We start from the raw sequence: 14,568 nt of genomic DNA, 5'->3' as shown, positions 1-14,568 counted from the left end.
TTCGTCATTAGGGTTTGTGTATTTGCCCACCACTGGTCTATATCTTACAAATATTTTTCAAAATTTTGGAAGAGCATTCATCCCCGCGCAATCTTCTGGGATATTTTTACGCAATTGTTCCTCCGTATGAGTCGCGAAACACTTTTCTATGATATCATCGGGCAATCCATTGCGTGTGCGGATGTTTAAGCAACTTTTCGCAACGATTCTCTTACAATCCATTGCGTTAAAATCGTCCGTATGAGTCGTGAAACACATTTCAAGGTTAACATTGGACAATTCATTGCGTGTGCAGAAGTTTTAGCAACTCTCCGCGACCATTCTCTTACAACCCATTGCGTTATAATCGTCCGTAAGACTCGTAAAACACTCTTCTGGGTTATCATTGGACAATCCTTTGCGTGTGCGGAAGTTTTGGCAAATTTTCGTTATGATTATTACGGAACCCATGGAGTTAACTTTTCGCGATTACTTTTATTTTCATGCGTAGTACATTTACGTCTTGTATTGAATTATGTTGTTCGATGTTTTTTTTTTTTTTTTTTTTGAGTGGACAACTTCCACAAAACCAAAAAGATTTACATGACAATTGGCAACTTAGTAAACAAACATGTTTTTTTTTAAGTTTTTCATAGTAGTTACGTTTTCAATGAACAACTAATCTTAATATGCATTTATAAGATCTTGCAAGCGAATAACGCCCAACTTTTTAAGAACAGTTTTAATATTCGAAATCTTATTGGTAATGTCAAACTCTTCTAGAATAGTGTTTGATAAATCTTTCAAAACTCTAATTTGTTACGCTTCCACACGATTCTTACTCGATTCTAAAATTGTCCAAGACTCTTCTGACTTACTCTTGACCAACTCATTCGTGGAACACTCTTCCACAAGAGTCGCCTTGAGGACACAAATCCTCGCGACTGGGGAATAGTCTACCACAATTAGACGAACTTGCCCGCGATCGTAAACTTCATCTAGAAGATTCGCGGAAGATTGTTTGGCGATAAAAAATGTTTGCAGGGTACGAAACAAACAAACAAACAAACAGATAAACACACACTTTGACTTTAATAAAATATATTTTAATTTTCGGGAACTTCGCCACCTTTACCTCGTACAAATCTTTTGCTTTTCTGGTTACTCTTTTTTGTTGTGTCTCATTCATTTTTTTTTGCCTCTTTTTTGATGGGGGCCGGTATTTTGTTTGTTTGCCTGTATGATTTTTATAACTGTTAATTTGCATAATTGAATTAAAAACCAGCTGCTGATTTTGGAGGAGTTGTTGTTGACATTTTCCCCGTCTTTTCTCTCGGGTTGTGTTTGTTTTTTTCAATTTACCGAATGGCATGTCGGCAAAAGGTTACGTTTACCAAACGATGCTTGATGTCTGATGGTGGGGCCACTGTGGGTGTGATTTCAGAAGTGTTTCGTTGATATTTTTTGCCATTATTGAATTAACCTCATACCAATGGTTTGAAGACCAACAACTTGAAATCAAAACGGTAAAAGGTCGTGGTGAGAATTAATAAAAGTTCAACTGAGAAGGGTCAAGCGACGGAGCAAATCTGCAATAAACATTTAGAGATATTCGAAGGTGATTTCATTTTGATTGAAATTATGTTGTGAAGCTTCCCGATAGTTAAATATCATAACGGCGAAGTTTTGGTAATTGAATTTGAATTGTAAATTCAAAAGTTATACAGATATCCTTGAGTTTTCTATTACATAGCGATTAAGAAATCTTGTACTAAGCATTGACTTATTCAAATAATTTTTCGCTAACAATTTTTGAAGCTGTCGAAAGATCGAAATGTATGCCTATTGTAAAGTACAATGACTTTTGGGTATTTTAATGCTGATATATCATGCTGTTAGATATGCTGCAAAGATTATGTCAAAACTGGTTCTTTACTGATGATGTTGTTCAGATTTCGAAAGAATTTTTTTTTTCACATTAGAGCTTGTCATTCCTTTTACATTGTGGTCATACCGACGGTTTCGATCATTGGTTTATTACTTGGTAATTTATTGCTATCGACTATTTGTTGGATTAAAATACATATTTGAATGAAATATAAAAAAAAGTTACAGCATGCATTAGCAAAGAATCTTAAATGCCAAGTACTTTCTATGCAAGTAAGCTACTGACAAAACATCAACAATTTCTAAATTCAATATGACATAATGCTATACATTTATACATATGTAAAGGGTGATTTTTTTGAGGTTAGGATTTTCATGCATTAGTATTTGACAGATCACGTGGGATTTCAGACATGGTGTCAAAGAGAAAGATGCTCAGTATGCTTTGACATTTCATCATGAATAGACTTACTAACGAGCAACGCTTGCAAATCATTGAATTTTATTACCAAAATCAGTGTTCGGTTCGAAATGTGTTCAAATTTTGACAAATTTTGTTCAGCGATGAGGCTCATTTCTGGTTGAATGGCTACGTAAATAAGCAAAATTGCCGCATTTGGAGTGAAGAGCAACCAGAAGCCGTTCAAGAACTGCCCATGCATCCCGAAAAATGCACTGTTTGGTGTGGTTTGTACGCTGGTGGAATCATTGGACCGTATTTTTTCAAAGATGCTGTTGGACGCAACGTTACGGTGAATGAACACATTTCGAACCGAACACTGATTTTGGTAATAAAATTCAATGATTTGCAAGCGTTGCTCTTTAGTAAGTCTATTCATGATGAAATGTCAAAGCATACTGAGCATCTTTCTCTTTGACACCATGTCTGAAATCCCACGTGATCTGTCAAATACTAATGCATGAAAATCCTAACCTCAAAAAAATCACCCTTTATATGGAACTAAAGCATACGCAATTCTGTCTTCTACCAAATTGCTAAGCAATCAAGCCGCACATACTACTCCATCTCTGAAGTATAATGCATGCAGCCGAACATGACATTTCAAATCAACACAACATGTTTTTCGGTTTTGATTGAAATTTTCCTTCTTTTCGGCAGGAATTGTGATGTGCAAACAAAAGTGAATTATGTCGCAACAACAATAGGCGAAAAAGAACGCATGCTTTGTATGCGCACAATAGATCGTCCCATCCTATAAGGGAGAATTATTTTTTTTGCGTATAGAGAAAAGCATACCCTTCATATTTTTCCTTTTGATACGAATAAGCTAAATACGAAATATTATAACGATCGGTTAACAATAAAACGGCATTTTTATACCCACCACCGTAGGATAGGAGATATATTCATTTAGTCATTCCGTTTGCAACACATCGCAATATCCATTTCCGACCCTACAAAGTATATATATTTCGGATCGTCGTAAAAATCTAAAACGATATAGCCATGCCGTCGGCCTGTCCGTCTGTCTCTTGAAGTCACGCTACAGTCTTTAAAAATAGATATATTGAGCTGAAACTTTCCACAGATTCTTTTTATACCCACCACCAAAGGATAGCGGTATATTCATTTTGTCATTCCGTTTGCAACACATTGAAACATCCATTTCGGACCCTATAAAGTATATATATTCTTGATCAGCGGTAAAAATCTAAGACGATCTAGTCATGTCCCACCTTCTGCCCGTCCGCCTGTCTGTTGAAATCACGCTACAGTCTTTCAAACTAGAGATATTGAGCTGAAATTTTGCACAGATTCTTTTCTTGTCCATAAGCAGGTTAAGTTCGAAGATGGGCTATAGCGGACAATATCTTGATATAGCCCCCATATAGACCATTCCTCCGATTTAGGGTCTTAGGCCCACAAAAGCCACATTTGTTATTCGATTTTGCTAAAACTTAGGGCAGTGAGTTATGTTACGCCCTTCGACATTTTCCTGCAATTTGGCCGAGATCGGTCCAGATTTGGATATAGCTGCCATATTGACCGATATCTCGATTTAAGGTTTTGGGCCCATAAAAGGCGCATTTATTTTCCGATGTCGCCGAAATTTGGGACAGTTAGTTAGGTTAAGCTCTTCGACATTTTTCTGCAATTTGGCCCAGATAGGTCCAGATATGGATATAGCTGCCATATTGACCGATCTCTCGATCTAAGGTTTTGGGGACATAAAAGGCGCATTTATTGTCCGATTTCGCCGAAATTTGGAACAGTGAGTTGTGTTAGGCTCTTCGACATTTTTCTGCAACTTGGCCCAGATCGGTCCAGATTTGGATATAGCTGCCATATAGACCGATATCTCCATTTAAAATCTTGGCCCCATAAAAGGCTCATTTATAATCCAATTTCACTGAAATTTGACACAGTGACTTATGTTGGGATTTTCGACATACGTGTCGTATATAGTTCAGATCGGTCTATTTTTAGATATAGCTACTTAAAAAACCAATATTTCTTTACACAATTGAACAATGACTTATACTTTTAAGTAGTTGGTCTAAATTGGAACATATTTCGATATAGCTGCTATGGGGCATAAGGTATGCATTTTTCATCGGATTTTGACGAAGGGTGGTTTACATATATATCCGAGGTGGTGGGTATCCAAAGTTCGGCCCGGTCGAACCTAATGCCTTTTTACTTGTTTTTTCCATAAGCAGGTTAAGATCGAAGATGGGCTATATCAGACTATATCTTGATATAGCCTCCATATAGACCTATCCGACGATTTTGCTGAAATTTGGGACAGTGAGTTGTGTACGTCCAGTCGACATCCTTCTTCAATTTGGCTTAGATGGGTACAGATTTGGATATAGCAGCCATATAGACCGATATCTTGATTTATGGTCTGGGGCCATAAAAGATGAATTTATTGTCCGCTTTTGCTGAAATTTGGTACAGTGAGTTGTGTTAGGCCTTTCGACATTTTACTGCAATTTGGTCCAGATCGGTTTAGATTTGGATATTGCTGCCATATAGACCTATCTCTCGATTTAAGGTCTTGGGCCCATAAAAGGCGCATTTATTGTTCGATGTACCTGAAATTTGGGACAGTGAGTTGTGTTAGGCCCCTCGACGTCTTTCTGCAATTTGGCCTAAATGGGTTCAGATTTCGTTATAGCTGCCATATAGATCGATCTCTCGATTTAAGGTATTGTCCGCTTTCGTCGAAATTTGGGACAGTGAGTTGCATTAGGCCCTTCGACATCCCTCTTCGATTCGATCCAGATCGGATTAGATTTGGATATAGCTGCTAAATAGACTGATTTCGCTGTTTTAAGTCTTCGCTCCATACAAAGCGCATTTATAATCCTATTTCGCTGAAATTTGACACAGTGACTTATGTTAGGCGTTTCGACATCCCTGTCATATATGGTTCAGTTCAGTCTATATGTGTATATAGCTACCAAAAAAACGAATATTTTGTTTTACAAAATTGAACAATGACTTGTACTTATTAGACCACTCAATGTCCGTGCCCAATTTGGTCTAAATTGAACTATTGGATTTTTAAAAGAAAGTAAATGCATTTTTAATAAAACTTAGAATGAACATTAATCAAATATACTTTTTTACACTTTTTTTCTAAAGCAAGCTAAAAGTAACAGCTGATAACTGACAGAAGAAAGAATGAAATTACAGAGTCACAAGCTGTGAAAAAATTTGTCAACGCCGACTATATGAAAAATCCGCAATTACTTTTTGGGCAACCTAATATATTTCGATATACCTTTGGGGGCATAAATTATGCATTTTTCACCGGGCTATGACGAAAGGTGGTTTACATATATACCCGAAGTGGTACGTATCTAAAGTTCGGCCCGGCGGAACTTAACGCCTTCACAAACTTCCCCACAAAGCTTTTATATTTAATGTATGAAATTTTTCAGAGGTTTTCAGATGGCCAAAAGACCATTCCATCCACGACCATTTAAGTAAAAATAGGGTAATAGGAGCTATATCTAAATCTGGTGTAACGTGTGTTTGACTTACAATTAGTGCCATGTAAATATTTACTTTGTGCTGAAATTAAATTCTTAGACGTAAAATCTTCCAACGGTTCCCAAAAAATTCACTTTTTCCAATTGTGGACGCAGTGGCTGCACGTATCATTATCATTAACCGATTGTCATAATATTTCCTATTTCGCTTATTGGGATAAAAGAAAAAAATGGAGGTTATGCGGTTAAAAAAGTAACATCTAGTTTTTTGGGACACCCTATTGTACAACCATAGTTGTATATATTTCTGTGAAATTAACTATCATAGTACATGCACCACTCATTTTGAAGTATTTGCATGTGGGCATATGTTTAGGGTTGATCATCATCCTCATCGTCATCTTCTTTGTATATACACCACGCCGAAGATAATGGCTTAAAACTTTTCTCTAAACATTCAATGAAAAATCTCTTTAGACAAAATTTTGATGAAACCAAACAACAAAATTTCCTTGAAATTTTCTCTTTTGACAAAATTTCGATGAAATTTTCTTCAAGAAACAAATTACTATGATATTTACTTTTAAAAAAATTGTCAACAAAATTTTCTGTCACGCCAAATTTTTATGAAATTTTATCTGACGACAAAATCTTTATAAAATTTTCTCTAAACACCAAAATTTCTATATAAATTTCTCTTAAAAACCAAACCTAAATACAGTATTTTTTAAAAAAAAAGTAAAAGGGCATTAATCTCAGCCGGGACGTACTTTGAATACCCACTACCTAGGGGATATATGTAAACCACTTTCCGTCATAATCCGGTGAAAAATTCATATTTTTTGTACCCAAAGAAGCTATATCGAAATATGGTCCGATTTGGCCCAAATTTGGCATGAACATTGCGTGGTCTAATAAATAAAAGTCACTGTTCTATTTCGTAGAACAAAATATTGAAATTTTTGATAGCTTTATCCCCATATTACTTTACTTACTTTAATTGGCTATGACAGAATATTTGTTCCATTAGCCGACAGTAGAATAACGTTCCAAGCGCCTCGATCTTCTGCGCTCATTCTAAAATCTCTGACAGCAAGATTCGAGTTGTCTCCCACCACTTGATCTTTCCATGGGGCTTTTGGTCTTCCCGGTTTGCGTGTACCACCGTTTTTGCCTTCAAAAGACTTCTTTGCCATTCTGAAAACATGACCTAGCCAACGCAGCCGTTGTGTTTTGATGTGTGTAACTATGCTATCGTCGTCATACAGCTCATACAGCTCATGGTCCATATATTTTACGAAAAATCTTTCTCTCAAATACTCCATGCACTGCCTCATCTGCCTTCAAAAGTACCCATGCTTCAGAACCATATAACAGCACAGGTAGTATCAGTGTCTTGTATAGTGTAATCTTCGTCTGTCGAGAGGTGGCCTTGTTTCTAAACTGCTTATTTAGTCCAAAGAAGCATCTGTTTGCCAGTATTATTCTTCGCTTAATCTCAAAACTGGTGTCATTCGTTTCTGTTACGGCGGTGCGAAGGTGGATAAAATTACTAACTGTCTCAAAGTTGTGGTTCCCAACTTTCTCCATTTTCTTTATCTGCTCGGTTGTGCAAGGCTTTTTGGGAGTTGAGACCATTCATTTCGTCTTATCTCCATTTACTGCCAGACACATTTTCACTGACTCTCTTTCGATTCTTTCAAAGACTGCAGTTATTACTTCCGGTGACAGACTTATGATATCGATGTCGTCGGCATAGGCGAGTAGCATGTGTTCTCTTGTGATTAGTGTGCCATATCTATTCACATCTGCATCTCGTATAATCTTCTCCAGAGATCTAAAGAGATCACACGATAGGCTATCTCCGTGTCTGAAACCACGTTTGGTATTAAATGGTTCGGAGAGATTCTTTCCTATTCTTACTGAGGAACACGTATCACCATGTGTCGTCCTGCAGAGTCAACTCAGACATGACTTGAAGTACCTTTGAACGTAAGGAGTATCGAAGGCGGCTTTGTAGTCAACAAAGAGGTGGTAGGTGTTGATTTGTCCTTCTCGGGTCTTTTCCAGGATTTGGCGCAGTGTGAATATTTGGTCTAGGGTGGATTTACCTGGTCTAAAGCCGCATTGATAGGGCCCAATTATCTCATTGACTTTAGGTTTTAATCTTTCACACAGTACGTTCGAGAGTATCATGTATGCGATGGGGAGGAGATTTATTCCTCTGTAGTAGGCACATTCCGTCTTTTCTCATTTCTTGTGTACGGGACATAGTATGTTGAGGTTCCAATCATCGGGTATGCGTTCTTCTAGTCAGATTGCGCAGATCGGCTGATGCATACGCCTTATCAGCGTGTAGATTCCGGTCTTAAATAGTACAGCGGGTAATCCGTCAGCTCCTGCTGCCTTGTTGTTCTTTAGTCGGGTCACTGTTACTTGGACCTCATTCTGACTAGGATGTAAACACTCTATCACATCATCAGGGACTGGTTCTGACACTAGCAGTTGGGTAAAATGTTCTTTCCATATCCTCAGCATGTTATCTGTTTCAGTTACCAGATTTCCTTCTTTGTCTCTGCAGGAGGATGTGCCTGCACCAAAGCCATCGGTTTGATGTTTAATTCTTTGGTAGAATTTCCGGACTTCATTCTGACTCCTGTACATCTCAATTCGCTCACACTTACGTCTTTCCATTTCTTTTTCTCTCTGCGGAATAGACGTTTCTCCTCTCTCCTTTTCTTCCGATACCTCTCCTTCATCTGGCGCGTTGCTACTGATTGCAGGGTTGCTCTTTATGCTGAATTCTTGGCTTCAGTAGTATCTCGTCACTCTTGGTCGTACCATGGGTTTCATGGGGGAGGCTTGCGGTACCTAAGTCCGGATTTCGCGGTATTTTCCATGGAGTGGGCAATGGTTTGTCACTGCGCCGTTATATCATCGGAACAAGGAGTGCTTTCATCAAACAGTTGGGTCACTTGAGTGCAGTATACCGTTGCCATCTGTTGTGTTTGCAGCTTTTCAATGTCCAGCTTCCGTGCAATGTTAGATCGTACTTTTCTCGCCATACTCAAATGGGCGCGAACCATTACTGCAACAAGGTAATGATCGAAATCTATATTTGCTCCACGGATCGATCGTACATCTAACACGCAGGATGAATGCCTTCCATCTATCACAACGTGATCAATTTGGTTTCTCGTGTTTTGATCGGGTGACAGCCATGTGGCTTTGTGAATATTTTTATGTTGAAATTTGGTGCAACTGACTACCATGTTTTTTGTCGCGGCGAAATCTATCAGCCTCATCCCATTACTGGACGTCATCTCGTGGAGGCAAAACTTTTTCCGATTGTTGGACCAAAAATGTCTTCTTTCCCTATCTTCGCATTAAAATATCCCAGAACGATTTTTATATCATGGGCGGGGCAGCTGTCATATTGTCTCACTAGGCGCTCGTAGAAAATATCCTTGGTCTGCTCGTCTTTGTCTTCCGTTGGGGCATGGGCACAAATAAGACTGATGTTGAAGAATTTGGCTTTTATGCGGATAGTGGGTAGCCTTTCACCCACCGGAGTAAAGCTGGAGACTAGGTGCTTGAGTCTCCGACTAACCACAAATCCACAGCCAAATTCATGCCTCGTGTTATGGCAGCTATAGTATAGTTCGTCACTGTTTGATGTTGTAGTAACGCCATTCGCAGTCCATCGCACTTCCTGTAAGGTGGTAATATCTGCCTTGTACTTCTCTAATACATCCGCCAGAGCGTGTACTGCACCTTCTCTATAAAGAGTGCGGACATTCCAGGTGCAGATCCGCAAATCATGAAATGTTACCATTGTAAATTCCTTGACAGCGAGAGAACCCTCTATGTAGCCGACTAGAAATTGAAGGGTTGTTTCAGTGGATTTGCCTTTGCTATATGTATGGTGCTGCCGCGACAGTCGATCACCAAGGATCTTTGCCCTAAGATATGTTTCTATCAACCTCTCAAGGGTCTTCAGTATAAAGGATGACAGACTAATAGGACGAAAATCTTTCGCCTTCGTGTGGTAGGGTTTTCCTGCTTTCGGAATGAAAATTAGCTTCGTGTCTCTCCATCCCACAGGTATATATGACATTCTGATACAAGCAGAGTATATCTTCCTAAGCCAAGGAACCAGTCTATCAGACACAGCTTGTAATTGAACCGGTGATGAACCGTCGGGGCGCGGCGATTTAAAGGAGTCGAAACTTCTAATCGCCCAAACGACTTTCGGCTCTGACACAGTTTTCCTAATAACCTCCGACAAATGCATACCAGTGACAACCTAATTGTAAACCTATTTAAAATATTTCCGTTTAGATTAGAAGTTTGCTTGCAAACGTTTTATTATCATTTGGAGGAAAATAGTGTTCTATATCCCGAAGCTAAATTCTTGCCGTGTACTCCAATTTTGCATTCACTAGGGTAAAATCTTAAATGTTGAACCGTAATGGCACCATTGCCCCGTACATACATACATATCCACATTGATATGTGAGTATATGTGAACAACATAAATGTTCATTTGGCATGCAACATAACTTATGACATAATGCAGCCAGGAATCTCATACATATGCATACTGCAGCACAAAGGCAGCCGCACCATCATCACCCGTTGCATTTGATGCTGTTGTCATCGTTGTTGGTCCAATAAGCAACTCATCTTTCGTGCCGCACAGCCAAAAGCATTCCAGAATCCTCAATTTCATTTGGATAAGGGATGCCACTATCCTAAAAAGGACTAAAACGTAAAGAAATTAGGAATAAAATTGGATTACATTTAAAAAGTTAAAAAAAGAGTCATTGCTAGTTGGGTTTTTGCAACCGATATTAAGGATTTTCCTAGAAAAATTTCTTAAAAATTCTGGAAGTAGCTATTTAAGCATGAAATTTTGGCGGTACTTACTGGCTTTTACTTGCAAAAAAACGCTTTAAACTGAATTTCTTTGTTAGTTGGCAACCCTTGTTGGCACTATGAAGCATTGCTCTCTTGTGTTGTGGGAGATAATGTTTGTCCAAATAGCCTTCTATCCACATGCACTCGATGTTTGAGTTGCGGCATATGGCATGTAAACACACACACACACTCCTACTACTGATGTTGCTGCTGTCTGTCGGTGATGTGCCATTGTCAGATGTCAGGATGTTACTGTGTCACTGGAGTATATTTAAACAAATTATTTATGTAAATATCTGCATGGTGAAATGCGAAAATAGTTTCGCACAATTGCATCCACATCCGCAAACCGAAAATGAAATTGCATCAACTGCACAACCAAAAATTGTATTTCAGCAGCATGTTGCAACAGGAAAAACTGTAGTGGAATTTTTTTTTTGTTTTATTTAAAGTATATACAACAAACTACCAAAACGTTTGGTTACTGAAATGATTTTGTTGTGAGTTATTCCATTTAATAAAATAATAATTCAAAATAAGTAAGAGCGTGCTAAGTTCGGCCGGGCCGAATCTTAATTGTCGAGCTCTTGCCACGGTATCTCTTTTTAGGCAAAAAAAGGATAAAAGAAAAGAATTGCTATGTTATTGGAACAATATCAAGTTATGGTTCATTTCGGACCAAAATTTAACTGAATACTGGAGACCATAGTAGAAGAAGATGTGGGTAATATAACAGCTAAATCTAGTGAGAATTGCGCACTTTAGGGGTTGAAGAAGTAAAAAATAGGGACATCAGTTTATAGGGGTGCTGCATTAGGCTATAAATGCCGATTCATGCCATTTTCGACACGTATGTTAAAGGTCTTAAGAGAAGCCGTTGTACAAAATTTCAGCCAAATCGGATAATAAATGCGTCCTCTAGAGGCTCAAGAAGTCAAGACCCCAGATCGGTTTATATGGAAGCTATATTAGGTAATGGACCGATTTGAACTATTCTTAGCACAGTTGTTGAAAGTCATAACAAAACACCTCATGCAAAATTTCAGCCAAATCGGATAATAAATGCGTCCTCTAGAGGCTCAAGAAGTCAAGACCCAGATCGGTTTTTATGACACCTTTATCAAGTTATGGACCTATTTGAACCATTCTTTATACAGTTGTTGGAAGTCGTAACAAAACACGTCATGCAATACTTCAGCTAAATCAGATAGGAATTGCTCCCTGTAGAGGCTCAAGAAGTCAAGACCCCAGATCGGTTTATATGGCAGCTATATCAGGTTATGGACCGATTTGAACTATTCTTAGCACAGTTGTTGAAAGTCATAGCAAAACACTTTATGCAAAATTTCAGCCAAATCGGATGATAATTGCGCGCTCTATTGGCTCAAGAAGTCAAGACCCCAGATCGGTTTATATGGCAGCTATATCAGGTTGTGGGCCGATTTAAACCATACTCAGCATAGTTGTTGGAAGTCATAATAAAACACCTCATGCAAAATTTTAGCCAAATCGGATAAGAATTATGCTCTCTAGCGGCCCAAGAAGTCAAGATCCAAGATCGGTTTATATGGCAGCTATATCAAAACAGGGACCGATTTGGCCCATTAACAATACCAACCGACCAACCTAATAAAAAGTATTTGTTCAAAATTTCAAGCAACTAGCTGTGCTCCTTCGAAAGTTAGCGTGCTTTCGACAGACAGACGGACGGATGGACGGCCATGGCTAGATCGACTTAAAATGACACGACTTATACTTTGTGGGGTCTTAGATGAATATATTGAGGAGTTACAAACAGAATGACGAAATTAGTATACCCCCTTCCTATGGTGGAGGGTATTAAAATCATGTTTTCAAGTAGGTAGACTCTCAACTGGATTCATGTTAAAGTTGTAAATACCATTTGAATTGAAGTTTAATCAGTAAGAAAATGCAATGGTCCTCTAGAGGCTCAAGAAGTCAAGACCCCAGATCGGTTTATATGGAAGCTATATTAGGTTATGGACCGATTTGAACTATTCTTAGCACAGTTGTTAAAAGTCAGAACAAAACACCTCATGCAAAATTTCAGGCAAATCGGATAATAAATGCGTCCTCTAGAGGCTCAAGAAGTCAAGACCCCAGATCGGTTTATATGGAAGCTATATTAGGTTATGGACCGATTTGAACAGTTGTTGAAAGTCATAACAAAACACCTCATGCAAAATTTCAGCCAAATCGGATAATAATTGTGCTCTTTGGCGGCTCAAGAAGTCAAGACCCCAGATCGGTTTATATGGAAGCTATATCAGGTTATGGACCGATTTGAACTATTCTTAGCACAGTTGTTGAAAGTCATAGCAAAACACTTTATGCAAAATTTCAGCCAAATCGGATGATAGTTGCGCGCTCTATTGGCTCAAGAAGTCAAGACCCAAAATCGGTTTATATGGCAGCTATATCAGGTTGTGGGCCGATTTAAACCATACTCATCATAGTTGTTGGAAGTCATAATAAAACACCTCATGCAAAATTTTAGCCAAATCGGATAAGAATAATGCTCTCTAGCGGCCCAAGAAGTCAAGATCCAAGATCGGTTTATATGGCAGCTATATCAAAACATTGACCAATTTGGCCCATTAACAATACCAACCGACCTACACTAAAAAAAAGTATTTGTTCAAAATTTCAAGCGGCTAGCTGTGCTCCTTCGAAAGTTAGCGTGCTTTCGACAGACAGACGGACGGACGGACGGCCTTGGCCAGATGGACTTAAAATGACATGACGATCAAGCATATATATACTTTGTGGGGTCTTAGATGAATATTTCGAGGAGTTACAAACAGAATGACGAAATTAGTATACCCCCATCCTATGGTGGAAGGTACAAAAATCATGCTTTCAAGTAGGTAGACTCTCAACTGGATTCATGTTAGAGTTGTAAATACCATTTGAATTGAAGTTTAATCAGTAAGATTTGGCTGAAATTTTGCATGACGTATTTTATTCTTTCTTTCGACAACTGTGTCAAATAAGGTTCAAATCGGTTCATAACCTGATATAGCTCCCATATAAACCGATCTGGGATCTTTACTTTTTGAGTCTCTAGAGGTCGCAATTATTATCCGATTTGCCTGAAATTTTGTGCGACGAATCCTCTCACGACCGACAACATACGTGTTTATTATGGTCTGAATCGGTCTAAAGCCTGATACAGCTCCCATATAAATCGATCTCTCTGTTTTAGTTCTTGAGCCCTCAAAGGCCGCAATTCTTATTCGAATTGGCTGATATTTTACACAGGTCTCCAACTTATAATTTAATTGTGGTCCAAACTGGACCATGTCTTGATATCGCTCTAATAGCAGAGCAAATGTTTTCTTATATCCTTTTTTGCCTAAGAAGAGATGCCGGGAAAAGAAATCAACAAATGCGATCCATGGTGGAGGGTATATAAGATTCGGCCCGGCCAAACTTAGCACGCTTTTACTTGTTTCTATTAACGTCCTCTCAGTAAGACATTTGCTACAGACAAGCCAACTAACATTTATTCTGGAAAAAAGCATTTTGGTGCTTCTTAGCACTAGTTGCGAGGAGAAAAAAATTTTATCGTTGATACTTTTGATTCGGTAGTGAGAAAACTGAGTGTAAAAGAAACACGAGTATGTGCCAAATTTCAGCTCAATTTCCAAAGATTGTAGCGTGATTACAACTGAAGAACATACAGGTGGATGGACGGACAGACACAGACATCGTTCAATATATTGTATATAAAATTTGTAGGGTCGGGAATGGATATTCCAATGTGTTGCAAACGGAACAGCTAAATGAATATACCCC

At 38.5% G+C, this 14,568-nt stretch overlaps 1 long non-coding RNA gene across 1 annotated transcript in view; it reads right to left on the bottom strand.

Moving 5' to 3' along the window:
• Positions 1-10,220: 10,220 nt before the first annotated feature.
• The window catches only part of LOC106090176 (uncharacterized), a 40,761-nt gene continuing 36,413 nt past the window's right edge, over positions 10,221-14,568 (bottom strand). Inside the window, exon 3 of the long non-coding RNA XR_009398142.1 lies at positions 10,221-10,593. This is a non-coding gene — a long non-coding RNA (uncharacterized LOC106090176). The remainder of the gene's footprint in view (positions 10,594-14,568) is intronic.

The sequence above is a fragment of the Stomoxys calcitrans genome, chromosome 4, assembly GCF_963082655.1.
Source record: "Stomoxys calcitrans chromosome 4, idStoCalc2.1, whole genome shotgun sequence".
In the NCBI taxonomy this organism is placed as follows: Eukaryota; Metazoa; Arthropoda; class Insecta; order Diptera; family Muscidae; genus Stomoxys; species Stomoxys calcitrans.
Note: the sequence above shows the minus strand (reverse complement) of the source record. Positions and strands in the feature narration are given on the sequence as shown.